The sequence below is a fragment of the Apaloderma vittatum genome, unplaced genomic scaffold (assembly GCF_000703405.1).
Source record: "Apaloderma vittatum isolate BGI_N311 unplaced genomic scaffold, ASM70340v1 scaffold2745, whole genome shotgun sequence".
NCBI classification, from domain to species: domain Eukaryota; kingdom Metazoa; phylum Chordata; class Aves; order Trogoniformes; family Trogonidae; genus Apaloderma; species Apaloderma vittatum.
Genome location: NW_009715345.1, coordinates 140,460 through 154,096, shown reverse-complemented (window position 1 = coordinate 154,096; position 13,637 = coordinate 140,460).

The window sequence follows — 13,637 nt, the reverse complement described above, 5'->3', positions numbered from 1 at the left end:
CTGAAGTGTGATGCAGAATAGCAACGGGTTTGCAGGCTGAGAGCCTAAGCCTGAGGCTACAGCAAACTCAGTTGTTCAGATGTTAAAGGTGATGCTTTGGAGTGAGACGATAAAAACTTCTTCTGTTTTTTATAAATGAAGCATGGTATGTATGCGAGCTTTCCTGCAAAGCCCCAACAGAAGGAGTCAGAGGGATAAAACTATTCTGCCTGTTGTGGTGATAAAAGACTTTTACGTTATGTTTTTCTTCATCTTCTGTTGATAATAAATGCTTTTACTAATAGGGAGCAATGACTTAATAATACTTAACACCTTTGCTGTCTGCTCCCCAGCACTGTAAGAAAATCTTCTAATCTGAGTTCTGTGTAACACACTCTCCTGCCCTAAATTTCTTTTATGGATGCCTTAAAATCACTCCTTTTTGCCCTGTAGATCCATCTCCTCTCACAATTTTCTGCAAAGTGCAGATAAATAAATGCTTTGAGGTTGGGCATTAATGGAGTTTTTGAGAGTAAGCAAGGAAAAGGCTGTATCTGTAACACTCAGACCTTTGTAAAAATAAACCTTGCATGTTTTATGCTTTCATAAGGCTTTCAGGCTTATATGTTTCTATTACAAAGCCAATAGGAGAAAACGAATGCCATCTGCACCTTACACCTCACTGTTAGGTTCAACAGATGATGGGTTTTCCACAGTTTTAGAGCAGAAGGCACCAGATCCTCAGCTAGCATTGACTGACACAGATCATTGTTTCTACTGGAGGAAAGCCAGTCTGTGTCACCTACAAATGAAACCCAGTGCTACTTCTAAATTTAAAAAAAAAAAAAATCTTTTAAAATATGTAAATACAGTAATATCTGGGATTCTTAGCTGTACTGTATTACAGAAATTAATATTTAATAACATCCCATCATTTTTATGAACATTATGATGAAGCAATTTTGGATCCCCTCCAGACCTAGCAGCACTGAAAAATTACTCTAGCATCTCTGTATTTTGAACTGGCATCTTCTCGCGTGACTTTTGTACTTAAGTACAGTAACCACACTGCAACATCCTCCTACCCCCTTACAACATATAAATAAGCAGTATAACCATTTGAAGCATTCCCAAATTGTTCCTAGTCCTTAGGGACAAAGTAATTTCATGGAATTGCAAAAATAAATTAGAAGGTGGGAATGTGGACTCTGAAATCCTGCCAGGAGCCTATTCTCCAGGTGACAAAAAAATCAAGCTGGGAACACCAGCTGGACCTGTTGCACTAAATGTGGCTCCAGCCAAGGGCCTGGCCATCTTCTGACTCGCACCCAAGAGAAAGGAGATGGGCAATGTTGTACACAAGTACAAGACACAACATAGGTGACTAGAGATAATTTTAGCCAAGAATTGTGATAGTCTTGATTTAATGACATCTTACTAATCTTCTTTGCTTTCCCACCATCAATTTGGTTCATTCACCTGCTGTAACCTCAATGTTTTTATAGCACCTGGCACAGTGGGGCTGAGAATCCTCTCAGGAGCCCTTAGCTGCTGCTGTAATTCAAGTCATAATTAAAGATCCATTCCCAATAGTGACAGAGCCCATAAAATCAACAGTCTTTCTTTGATTTTATTTCAGCATTTGATATAAGCACAAGCATTCATCCACTAAAACACAACCAAATCATCTCCTCGGGTGAAATACCTGCCATGGTACCAGTAAAACCTGGTTTAACGCTTAGGATTTTATTCTAAGAGTCTGTGTTTTCGTCAAATCCATGAAAAGGCTTGGCAAGCCCAAATTCCACAGATTATGTCACTGATCCCAGGAATCCTGTATGCCACAGCACTTGCTTAAGCTCCAGTTTTTCTACTATTAATGCTCTGACAGCCTGGCTCCCTCCAAACAGAGCTGCAACACGAACACGAGCCTTGAAATAGCAACAAACCTATGCAGAAAGAAACTGCAAGAGGTGATGTTGCCAAGGCATGCCAGGATGATGTCTTTTTATTTCTTGAAGAATTACAATCTCAAGAAATGGGAAAAGAAGCTTCACTGCAATATTTGAGAGCTTGGTGAAACCACCTCTCAGCTTTATCGTCTCCCCTAATTCCAATAAAATGACATTCTGTGTACATTTGTACAAAGGCAATTACTTTTTTAGTGAAACTATATTTCAGAAAAAAAAAAAGAAAATATCATTCAATTTATGACTCCGAACACCAAGGAAGAATTTGTGATAAGGGAAGTAATGAGGTGTGTAATATCCCTGGGTAGAAATGGAGCATTAGAAATTGTTTAATATTATATTTTACTAACTCCTAGGATATTTTTTCTCTAGAATCTAATTTGTAAATAATTTGTTTTAAATGGCACAGGAAGGAAAACATGAGGTGAACAAAATCTAATTCCCAAATAATTTGTTTGGCAACAACATGAGAGCCATGAAGACAGCCAAGTTTTGAGGTCACTGAGCTGCAGAGACAGTGGGAAGAGGAATACAAAACTGGTGTGTACAGCAAGGGGGAAGAAAATGGATTTATCAATTTCATTTTGCACACTCCTAAGGTGTCCATCAAACTGAGGATGCAGAAACTGCACTGTGTGCTAAGAAAGTAAAAATTACCTGGTCAGATTACTTGCAAAGACATCTGTGATACAATAATAATACGAATTCATGTGTGAATTCAAGCAGCTGAGGGCTAGGGGAGAGTCACTCCTCTGTTGGTCAACATACGTAACTCTCATTGACACATAGCAAAGATTCATGAGTGCATGGGGGAACAAAACAACAGAAAGAAAGAGAGAAGTCCAACTTCCCCTGTACTCAGTACAGTCAAGGTCAAACCTTGAATACCATGTTCAGTTTTGGGTCCTTCATTACAAGAAGGAGGTGCTGGAGTGTGTCCCAAGAAGGGATATGAAGCTGATAAAGGGTGTGGAGAACAAGCCTTATGAGGAGCAGCTGAGGGAACTCAGGCTGTTAAGCCTGGAGAAAATGAGGCTGAGGGGAGACCTTACCTTTCTCTACAGCTACCTGAAAGGAAGCTGTAGCACGGTGGAGGTCAGTCTCTTCTCTCAAGTAACAAGCAATAGGACAAGAGGAAATGGCCTCAAGTTGCACCAGGGGAAGCTTAGATTGGATGTTAGGAAAAATTTCTTCACCGAAATGATTGGCAAGCACTGGAACAGGCTGCCCAGAGAAGTTGTGGAGTCCGCTTCCCTGGAGGTATTTGAAAGCTTTGCAGATGAAGTGCCTAGTGACATGGTTTAGTGGTGGTCATGGCATTGCTTTGCTGCAGCATTCCTGGGACAGTCCAAAACCACACCGGGGAGCATGCTAACCACACCAGTGATCACTTATGCTTGGTCCTCAGCCCTCCTCTAGGTTATTTCACCATATAAATTCAGCCCTAAAGTTCACCTGAATCCCAAATCCAGAACCCAAGCCACAGTTTCCAGCTCAGTCCCCGTTCTGCAATATTTGCTCTTAAGGAGAATCATTCGCTTGCGCTTGCACTGTTATTTACAGCAGAAGTAAGGAGCAAAGGATGAAATAGTGAAAGGATGGTTGTCTTTTCCATTTCTATAATGTTAACTATTTCTTTCTGGCTGGCAGCAACCTGTGCTGATTTCCATGAGTGTTGATAAGGCAGGGAGCAGTGCCCACAGGCTGCAAGATCGTCCTCAAAATAGCTAGGACACATAGCAGCTCTCCTAATGGGATTTGCTTGGACTTTTCTCAGATATTCCTGACCCAGAAATCACTCATGGATATCCTGATTTGATGTTCTTGAAGTTTTTTTTTTTTAAAAAAAAAGTTTTAAGTCCCCCTGGCCCTTGTCCATCTCTAGCTTAGGAAAACTTTAGAATGAAGAATTACATCTCTTCAAAGGGTACTTGGGCTTTTGGTGTGAGCAGCCAGCAGGCTGGCTCAGCACTGGGTGTTGCTGTCAGGCAAAGTGACTCCAAGGTCTCTAAAGGTCTACGAGTCTTATGCTTGGTCTGCTTTAATTGATTTCTATTTTTGCTAGGGTTCTCACAGCACACTACAGAGAGCTTTGAAAGTCATTTATTTTCATTTTCAAGACTTCCTGGGTGGCAGCAAACACAACCAACCAACAGTAAGTAATTTTTCCTTGGGAAAGCAAGATGCCAACTTTTTCACATACTGAGCTGCATTAACTGTTGCACAACACCACAGGAACATGACTCCTTGTATCACAAGAACACTTTCTTTGCTCATTTTCATTTGAAAGAAATATCCTTAATTCAATACAATCCTGAGACTCAGGAAGTGAATTACAGAATGGAACTGAAATTTCCACATTCCCACTTTAAAAAAAAAAAAAGGAAAGCAAAACTGAGTGACACACAAATATTTCTTTTTTTGTGTAGAAGATCTATTTCACAAGGGTCACTGCCAGCCAGCAGCAAAGCCACTGCATTGTTATGATCACTTCTAATTTCCCCGCACAATTCATGTTATCATCTCAGCAGCACTGACAAAAGCACCTTTTTTTCCTTAATCATGCTGCTGGTTTATTTGTGGCTGCTTTTCATGGGCTTCAAGCAATAAAGTTTCCACTGTAAACAAAATTCTTCCTTTAATTTTGTGAGTCTCTCACTTCTGACACCAAACGTGAGAGAATGTGGGTTAGAAAGGTGCTCTTTGTATTTGGAACTGAAGTTAAACGTAGGAAATCATATTGATTTAAACATCCTGTAGGACTTGAAAAGAGGAAAATCACCCAAGGAGACAAGGTGATTTTGTGTGGCATCGCATTGCATCCCATGAAAAAATGCTCCAGAGTGAGAAGAAAAAAGGCAAATGTTCAGTAAAGGAGTCTTCTCCACACCTCACAAACCTGTTATTCTCTAGAGAAGCAGAGTTTGGCTTCTGAGGTCTTAACACACCCAGCAAAGAGAGCGGGAGCCATCTCCACATTTCCCTGCATTGCTCAGTTGAACCTGATCAGATCAGCTCCTGATCTAAATACATGTAAAAAGTTCCTCTATCTTCACCTCCTTATCAATCTCACTCACCATGCAAAACTTAAAGACATTCTAAACTCATGTGATACTGCAAAACTCCTTCCAGTACAAATTTTCCTACCAAGTAACCCATCTAGCCCTCTCACGTGGTGCTGCAAACATCACATTGCACAATGCCCAGGCCAATGCCTTCAGAAGTGTTTAGATCCTTAAGTGTCTGTGGCTTTACCAGAAGTCAGGCACAGAAACACTCCTGAGGACCTGGGCCTTGGTGCCTCTCTTCTCCTTACTTAAATTCAAAGATAAAACAATTCCATAACTAATAAAAGAGTTCAGAAGTGATCAGATAACGAATCATAGAATAATTTAGGTTGGAAAATACATTTAAGATCATTGAGTCCAAGCATTAACTTGTTAGTGCCAAGTGCACCACTAAACCAAGTCCCTAAGCACCACATCTACATGTCTTCTGAACAGCTCCAAGGATGGTGACTCCACCACTTCCCCAGGCAGCCTGTTCAAATATGTCACATGGGAGAAGGAAAATTATGGGAGTTGGACCACTGAAATTTTTAAAGACTGAAGAGCATTAGTACAGCCAGTATTTCATTTACTATATGAAAAATTGGTCTAGAGCAGAACGGGAGCTCTACCAATTAATATACTCTACAGATGCATCTCTCCAATAAGCAGAGTTACAGTGATCATTTTTCTTTGACACACACCATAAGGGAATGAAAAGGTTAATGTAGTGTATGTGAGTGCATTTTTAAAAATCAGTTTAAGGGAATTTTCTGTGCTATAAATTAGGCTCTGCCACCAGGGAAAACCATCAAACTCAAATTAATGAAAGGAACAAAAGAATTTAATTTAAAACTACATTGTGATTGTATTGCTCGTTGGTGCACACACAAAAATCAGCAACATGCATTTAATTTTACCTTCTTTGATTACAAAAGGGCTATTATCAGTGAAAGATAATGTTGAGTCATAATTAGAAGCAGGACTCTCCCTCCTCCCAGCCTGCAAAGCTCAACATTTTCTACAATGTAATACAAAGTCCTTTTGGTTAGAAAACTCATCTGTATGACCACCTCACGTTCATCAGATTGCCACCTCTCTATCTCTGGTTGCACACACTTCTGTATACTCAGAAAACACAGGACTCAGTTTCTCAACTCCAGACTTTCCATTCAGCAAGACTTTCCATTGGCCAAGCTGCGGCTGAGGACATGAAGAAATTCAAGGGCAAAAATGATGAAACTCTTTGGACTCACGGTATCTGTAGAGAAGCTCTAACCCAAAGTTTTCAGGTTTCCACTACTTTTAACTGGTAGGAAAGTGAAACTCAGATGAAGCCCTGCTTTCTCAGGAGGGCTAAAACAGTTCCCATAGCTTAACAGCATTGTCACAGGCTCTCAACTCCCCATTACTTGACTTGCAAACCATGGACTCCTCTTACCCTCACAACAACTATACATAGAATAACCTCTTTATCTGGAGAGAACTTCCAGCAGAACAGTCACACTCAAATCTACAGTAAGAACATGTCCTCGAAGTGACACAGCTTCACACATTTCCCAAAGCTATCACCAGTCCTAGCCTTTGTGCTTTTCTCGAGTGACATTTGCTGTCACCAAACTCAGGAACTGAAAGGTGGTGCTGAGGATAGCAAGATTTTATGCCATGTTCTGCGTCAATGAAGTGAACAAAGAATGTGACACAACTGATCTGTGCTCATACCTTGGCTGCTGTGCTGGTTGCCAAAAGATATCAGCAGCACAATGAAGGGACAGACGGGTCGTATGAGCTACTTGATATAAATCAGCTGCATTATTTTCCTTCCACTTCATTGACAGAAATATCTCTGTCATTCCCCTTGTGTATTCAACAGGCTTTCATCACTGAAACCTCCCTCTATAGAGAGTAGTAGATAATTGTCAATGTAAAGAATATGTTATTTAATGACAGATGAATCTTCAACCAGTGCCAAATGCTGCCTTGAGGAAGAGGCCAAGGCTCCTCTGTTCTTGGCATTTTTCACTCCTTCAATGTCCCCACATTGCTGATTAGGCACCACACTGTCCTATTGGTCCCTTTATGGTATCATGGGATTTTCTACCTCTCTCTTGAGAAATTCTTCACCTGTTGGTAAACAATGGCAAGATTATGTGATTATACATTACTGGAGTCTTTTATATCTGACCAGGCTGCCATGGATCATTTATTCCCTCCTCTTACAGTTGGTTTGAGCCATTCATGAAGGGAGTGTCAAGGGCTAATCCTTCACTGACAGGATAAAACATAATGCCAAAGCCACCACTTCACCTAAAAATTGAAAACAAACAAGTGATGACACTAAAATATTTACAGTCATTTTTGTCACATTGATTTGAATAAAAGGCATGAGGGAGCCAGGATAAAAAAGCAAAATAAACCGAAATGAAAACAAGTAGATACACACAGATTCATTCATTGCATTATATTGCTACAGCAAAGAAGCATATATATGTGTGCACATACACACACACACACATTCCTCTTTTTTACTTTCCATTCCTTGGCATGGTAAAGCAGAGACTCATCCCCTACAAACATATCTTCTCAACTCGGCATGAGAAAACAGTTCTTTTCTACCTGCTAATTTTCACATCCTTTGAAACGTGAAACAAACTGACCTTTTGTAAGCTGCATGGAGCTGGACATTGGCTCCTCTGAGGAAACATCTTGCAAGCCAAAAGCTGCAGCCCCATCCCTGTTGGGTAGGACCAAGCAATGGTGGTGAACTGCAGCAGAGGTTCATCATTTCAGCTAATCCCCTCCCCATATGGTGAGAGACTATGACTGTAGTGAATAATTAATGAAAAATATGTCTGATTAGAAGTTCAAAACAATCAGATGAATTCTGGGAGTAAAATCTAGTGGGTTTTTTTTTGTTTGTTTTCGTTTTTATTCTTTTTCTTTTCCTTTCTTTTTTTTCCCCATGGGCTTCTTTGGGCTCACAGGAGAAAAAGAGACCCTTAAACCATCACCACATGTCCTCCTAAGACCATGGTGGCCATTGGTGTTGATCCATCTGCCCTGTGTCTCCAGCAGCACATAAGGGCAACAGGAGCTGTGCTGTATTTGGAACACGATCATGGATCTCAGTGCTACAATACTTGCCCGAGAAGCTGGGAAAAATACTAGGGATGTCAGCCTGGGCTAGGCTTCAGGCTCATGCAGGCATACGCTCTTGAGACCCCAGCGAGCTAATTTAAAGCTACAACTTGGGACAGTGCCTGCAAAGCTGACATGCTCTCATTTACGTTTTAAGAGGAGGAAATTCTCTATGTTTTATGACCTCTCCTTGTTAGCATGATATATGATAAGGCTGTGCCTTAGTGTCCAACACTTTCCTGTGGTCTTGAAACAGAAAAGAAAAAGCACTGCTTTTGTGTACACATATTTTGCCTTTGTAAAATACCACTATTGTAGCCTTAGAATGTAAAGTGAAAAAGTTGTGTTATTTTCAGGAAATCTCATAGCAAACTAATGTGGCACTATAAACCTTAGATTATTCTTTTTTCATTTTCTTGGGCAGAATTTAACAAAAAAAATCAGAATCCAGTTCATTCTCTTACATAATCCTTTGCCAAGGAATCTTAAAATTCTTATCAACAGTATCCTGGTTCCACTTTTTCCATTAATTTCCATTTTGTTTAATAGCTTCATCACTGTTTATTTGTGTTCTCAGTATTTTTTTCCCCTCTTGAGAGAGAGAAAAAATCTTCTGGGTAATAGGACAAAGAGCTGGAATCTGTGTGCTTCTTTAAAAAGTACTTAAACAAAAAAAATCCCTTGTAGGGAATAAGCATAGTTCTACTTTTTTCCCTGGAGTCTAGTAACACGATTCCAGCAATGCTGAGAGTCCAGATGCAAGTGCCACGTGAGGAGATACTCTCAGCACGAGTTACACAGTCACACAGCACATCCCCTTTGGGGGCTGAAGACATGAAGTGTAAACTAATCAATCTTCCAAGGACCTAACAAGCCCCTGTGTTACAGGCTGTACCACACAACCAGCTTCTAGAACGACAAAAAGCATCTGACACAGACAGAAAAGACAGCTACAGGCTTGAATCAAATTTCTTTGTGAAATTACAGGAGGTACTTAACCTTTGTCCTATAACTTTTCATGGGAAATGAGAACATTTGCCATCCAAGCAGGAAGTCATTATCCCCCACAGGAATGAAAGATGTCTTGATATCATCCTGACCCTTTGACAACAAAATCCATACATGCTCAAAAGATGAGTCTACGAAATGTCCGTGCTTGGGTTCATGCTGAGCTTGGACTTCCCAAGAACTTCCTAAATTCTATACCATCCACACATTACATACCTCTTAATTACGACTCAACTGATTTGTCACTTACATTAAGCCTTATATTAAGAATTCAAATTCCTAAACCAGCAGATGTATCTGTTGCAGAAAAAACCTATGTGGACAAGCCCAAATGAGAGATATGGCTGGAAAAAATTTTAATTTGTATAGATTTTTCCATGCTTGAACTAGTTCAATTTTCTTGTCTGGAACTAACCCCTCACACCATCAGTCAATTACTCCATGGTAGAAGTGACTATTAACACATGGTCGGAGTCTACGGTACAGACCTAGGTTTTGATCCACTAAAGGACAATTTGTTAACTTCACTTAGTAGTGATGATACTACTAATCAGCATCTTCCTACCTCCTCATTGGTTTGTGGCTTTTGCTGCTGCTGTTTTCTGCATAGTTGTTCCTATCCACAGTGTGAGGAGATGGCAAAGCCATACTCTAGGAACGACGATTTTGAGGAAGTTGAGTAGGTATTGAAGGTTAGCCAAACACATGAGAGGGCCCAGAGCAAGGGTGCAGCTCCCCTTATTTCTCCTCAGCATGAGAGGCCAGAGCTCCCCCACAGCACACCAGGCTCCCCACTCTGGTCTCACATGCCAGCAATGGCTTTTCTGAAGCCGTAGCCAGAGAACAAAACGCATGCTCCCACAGCTGGTCTTGCATTTCTGCCCATAGGCAGCAAGTATGGGGAGTAAGCAGCAAGGAGGGAGGTAAGGGCATCATTTCAAGTAAGATGAGCCAGCAGTTACAGCTCATCAACTGTCTTCATCGCCATGTCAGGACAGGAGCATTTGAACTCGGCTTGAATAGCACCATCAGGCATGCTATTCTTTATCTGCTGTTCTGCACAGGTAGATGTAATCTCCATATATTTTATTAGCTCTTGCTATGCTGCATGAATACGTACCACATACAGTTCTAGTGTACTATTTTCATTATCAATTATTAAAACATTTATTGCAGAGGGAAGAAGAATCCCGTTTCCCTCTGCTGCTGCTGGGGTGACTGTAGCAGTCGCAGCAAACTGCCTGAGCATCTTTCACAGAGTCTGATTCGGCAAAGACCACTGCCATGGGCGGACACAGGATCAGCAAGAGGTGGGGACGCTTGGCCTGTCTGATAATGGGACTGAGCTTGGAACCAGCCTCTGGAAAAATGCTTCCCATGTCCATTAGGGATGGCATTTACGCTAGTCCAGATGGCATTCGTCACTCTCAGTGCACTGCTTTAGATCTGAGCTCAGAGGGATGGTGTGTGCAGTTCTGAACTGCAAGTGACATCCATGTGTGCATATAGGCAATTTCTTTTATTTTAAGGGAAATGTGGGCAATTAAGCAAATGAATCAAAAACAGGTAACTTCCAAAAAAAAAAAAAAAAGATGCCTCTAGTTTTGGTCTGGCACAGTGTGCCTTGAAGTATTGTTGATTTCTTCACCTAAATATGAATTTAACACTGTATTTTACGTGCAGCTCCTAAAATCAGTAACTGTATTTAATTCTTTACCAAGTCCTTTTCATATCAAATGAGAAATGCTGCTCTCAGTTAATGCATGCTACTGCCTCCTTTCTGATGTGATGCTATCATCCTCCAACAATGGGGAAAATGCTTTCAGTAAAGGGCCATGGTTTCCTTTGGCCAGACATATCCCATAGACTCAGCTGTAGACAAACCCAGGAATGAATTTAAATAGATGCCTCTCTGTATTAAGGAAACCACTTAAACTTGGGCTCAACTCCCACGGACTTCAGTGGGATGCAAATATGACTGCTTAGGTATGTCCTAGATATTTTGGTACATGATTTCCCAACACACACACTTGCTCTGCAAAGCAAGGCTCAAGACACAGTATAGGTGTCTGTAACGGGGTGGGAGGATGCCTGCTCTGAGCACACACCATGTAGCACCCAGCCCTCTCTGTGCACAATGTGGGGAGCTGAGCTCTGCTCATGGGTTGATCTGGACCTTAATCAGGGAAGGGAATTAAATATTATGGTGTTTCACATGCTAATGATTCGAGAATACAAATTATATTTGACAGAACATATTAAACATCTCATAAAACTTCATCAACATGGCAGAACACATCTTGTGTTTTCCTGCTTTTTAATCACTTCAAGTCAGATAAAAATGACGCAACAATGTAACCGTTACAAGAGAAGATTATCAGGAGTGCAAAAATATGAAAAACAGCCTGCTACCACACACTTCAGAAGACAAAGTGTTTACAAGGTTGGGTCAGAAAACAGAAACTCTAATTAAATTTTGATATGATTGATCTGGTAGATTTAACCACTCCATTATACAAGGCAAACCAACGAAACAGTGGCATGTTTCCTTGCTCTGATTCAGCCTCCATCTCAAGGGTGCTTATAAATAGTTAAACAGCTATTTCAGAATTCATCAAGTTTTAGAGAAAAATTAAACCTCAACATTGATATCCATGATATAATGACTTACAAATCAGTACATAATTAATCTTAATATTAACTGCACACGCTTGTGGTATATGATTTATTATGGGTTATTCATCTAATGTCTTCTACGGGTATTACTTCATGCACATACAATCTAGTAACTTCCCATGCAGTACCAGGTGTGACTTCATAATGAAGACATTATCATTTTTTTTAAAAAAATACTTCTATAGCAAGTGATCATACTCTACTTTCACTCCTCTAATGGACTTGGTTGTGATTAAAAATTAAACCTGAAATGTAGATCTCATACTTCCATCTTCATCCTGACTGCCTTTTCATCATGCTGTATTTTTCTTATTTCAAAACCACATCATACACCTATAGTTTCACATATTTACACAGTCTTCTTAGATGTATGCGTATTTAGGGAGGATAACATGCTCTATAGCTCCTTCTGTTTAGACTGGGAGTTCTTCAAGAGGTTTATGCATTTCAAGAGGCAGCTCATTCAAAGTGAATAACAAGGCTCTTCTGGACAATACTGTAACATGTCGTAGGACACAACCATTAGTTTTATTTTGGTGCGTAGCTCTAAACTGCCTTTCTCCCTACGTGAACTCCAGCTAGTGCAAGACAGGTGGTTACTTACTCATCAAAGTAAGTATCAGATACACAGTCCCTGAGATAGCCAGACAGGTCTTTAATTGTCTTTGAGGAATGTTCCCAGACAGAGATAAAAGGGAAAGCTCAGCACATATCAAATAATTTGAAAAATGCCTGGAAATAAATGCAAAACTAAAAGCAGTAGCCAAGAAACATATGGTAGGAAAAAATGTAATGATCACAATTGACCACAATAGAAACATAACTATTCAAAAAGAACATTTCTTACACTAACACCATTTCTTTACTCCTCTCTCAGGTATTACTCATCTTCAGACTAATCATTCATTTACGGACTCCTCTAAATTCAACCAGCCTCCCAGTGAGGTAATGGGATGACTGGATAAATTGGCAATTACCAGAAGAAATGCTGCAGCTTCTAAAGAATCTGGCAATGTTTAGGTTGGCATTGCATGAGAACAGTGAGATGCAGGCAACAGACATACTCATATATCCACAACAAATAAAAAAAAGAATATCAGTACTGACTATCATTTTGCTAATAACCAGATTTTCAAATCGTGAGCAGTCTTGACAGTGGCTGCTAAAAGTTCCCATCAAAACTATCACCTCACTGCGCTAGAAATCGTACTAACATTACATGTAAAGAGCTTAATTAAAGGAAGCAGTGTTGACCCTAAAGCAGCTCTTAAGCAAATCATAGTTGACAACCTGAAACGTTTTAACATCATTAGTGTACCTCTGAGACATGCAGCAGCCAAAAACCATGACGTTCTCTCAAATTGTTCAGGTTCTTCTCCCAGCCCTGTCCATAAAAAAGTGCTTTCCGAGCCTCCCTCTACTTCTACATATTGACACAACGTCAGAGAGTTAGTTGATATAAATGAAATTCATGTGAATTAGGAACTATTTTACAAAGCCCTACCTTTTGCTACTGAATCCTGTCTCAAGAAAGTGCCCTGCAGCGAATTCACACCTAGAACTGCTGTAGTCTGGCCACAGCAAAAAGCAACTATATTCACCATATGCTTACTGGTTAAAATAAGATTCTTTCACAGATGTGATGGATATCTCCTTTGAAATAGGCAATGAACTACCACACGGACACAGAAGTTAGTAGCAGTCAGGGCAGCACCAAAGTCCAAGCAGGTGGCACTACCTGCACAGACAGCGATGCTCGTAGCACCTCAACTTAGCAGCGTGTGTCCACACACAGAAATCAGGCTCTGTGGCCCAAAGT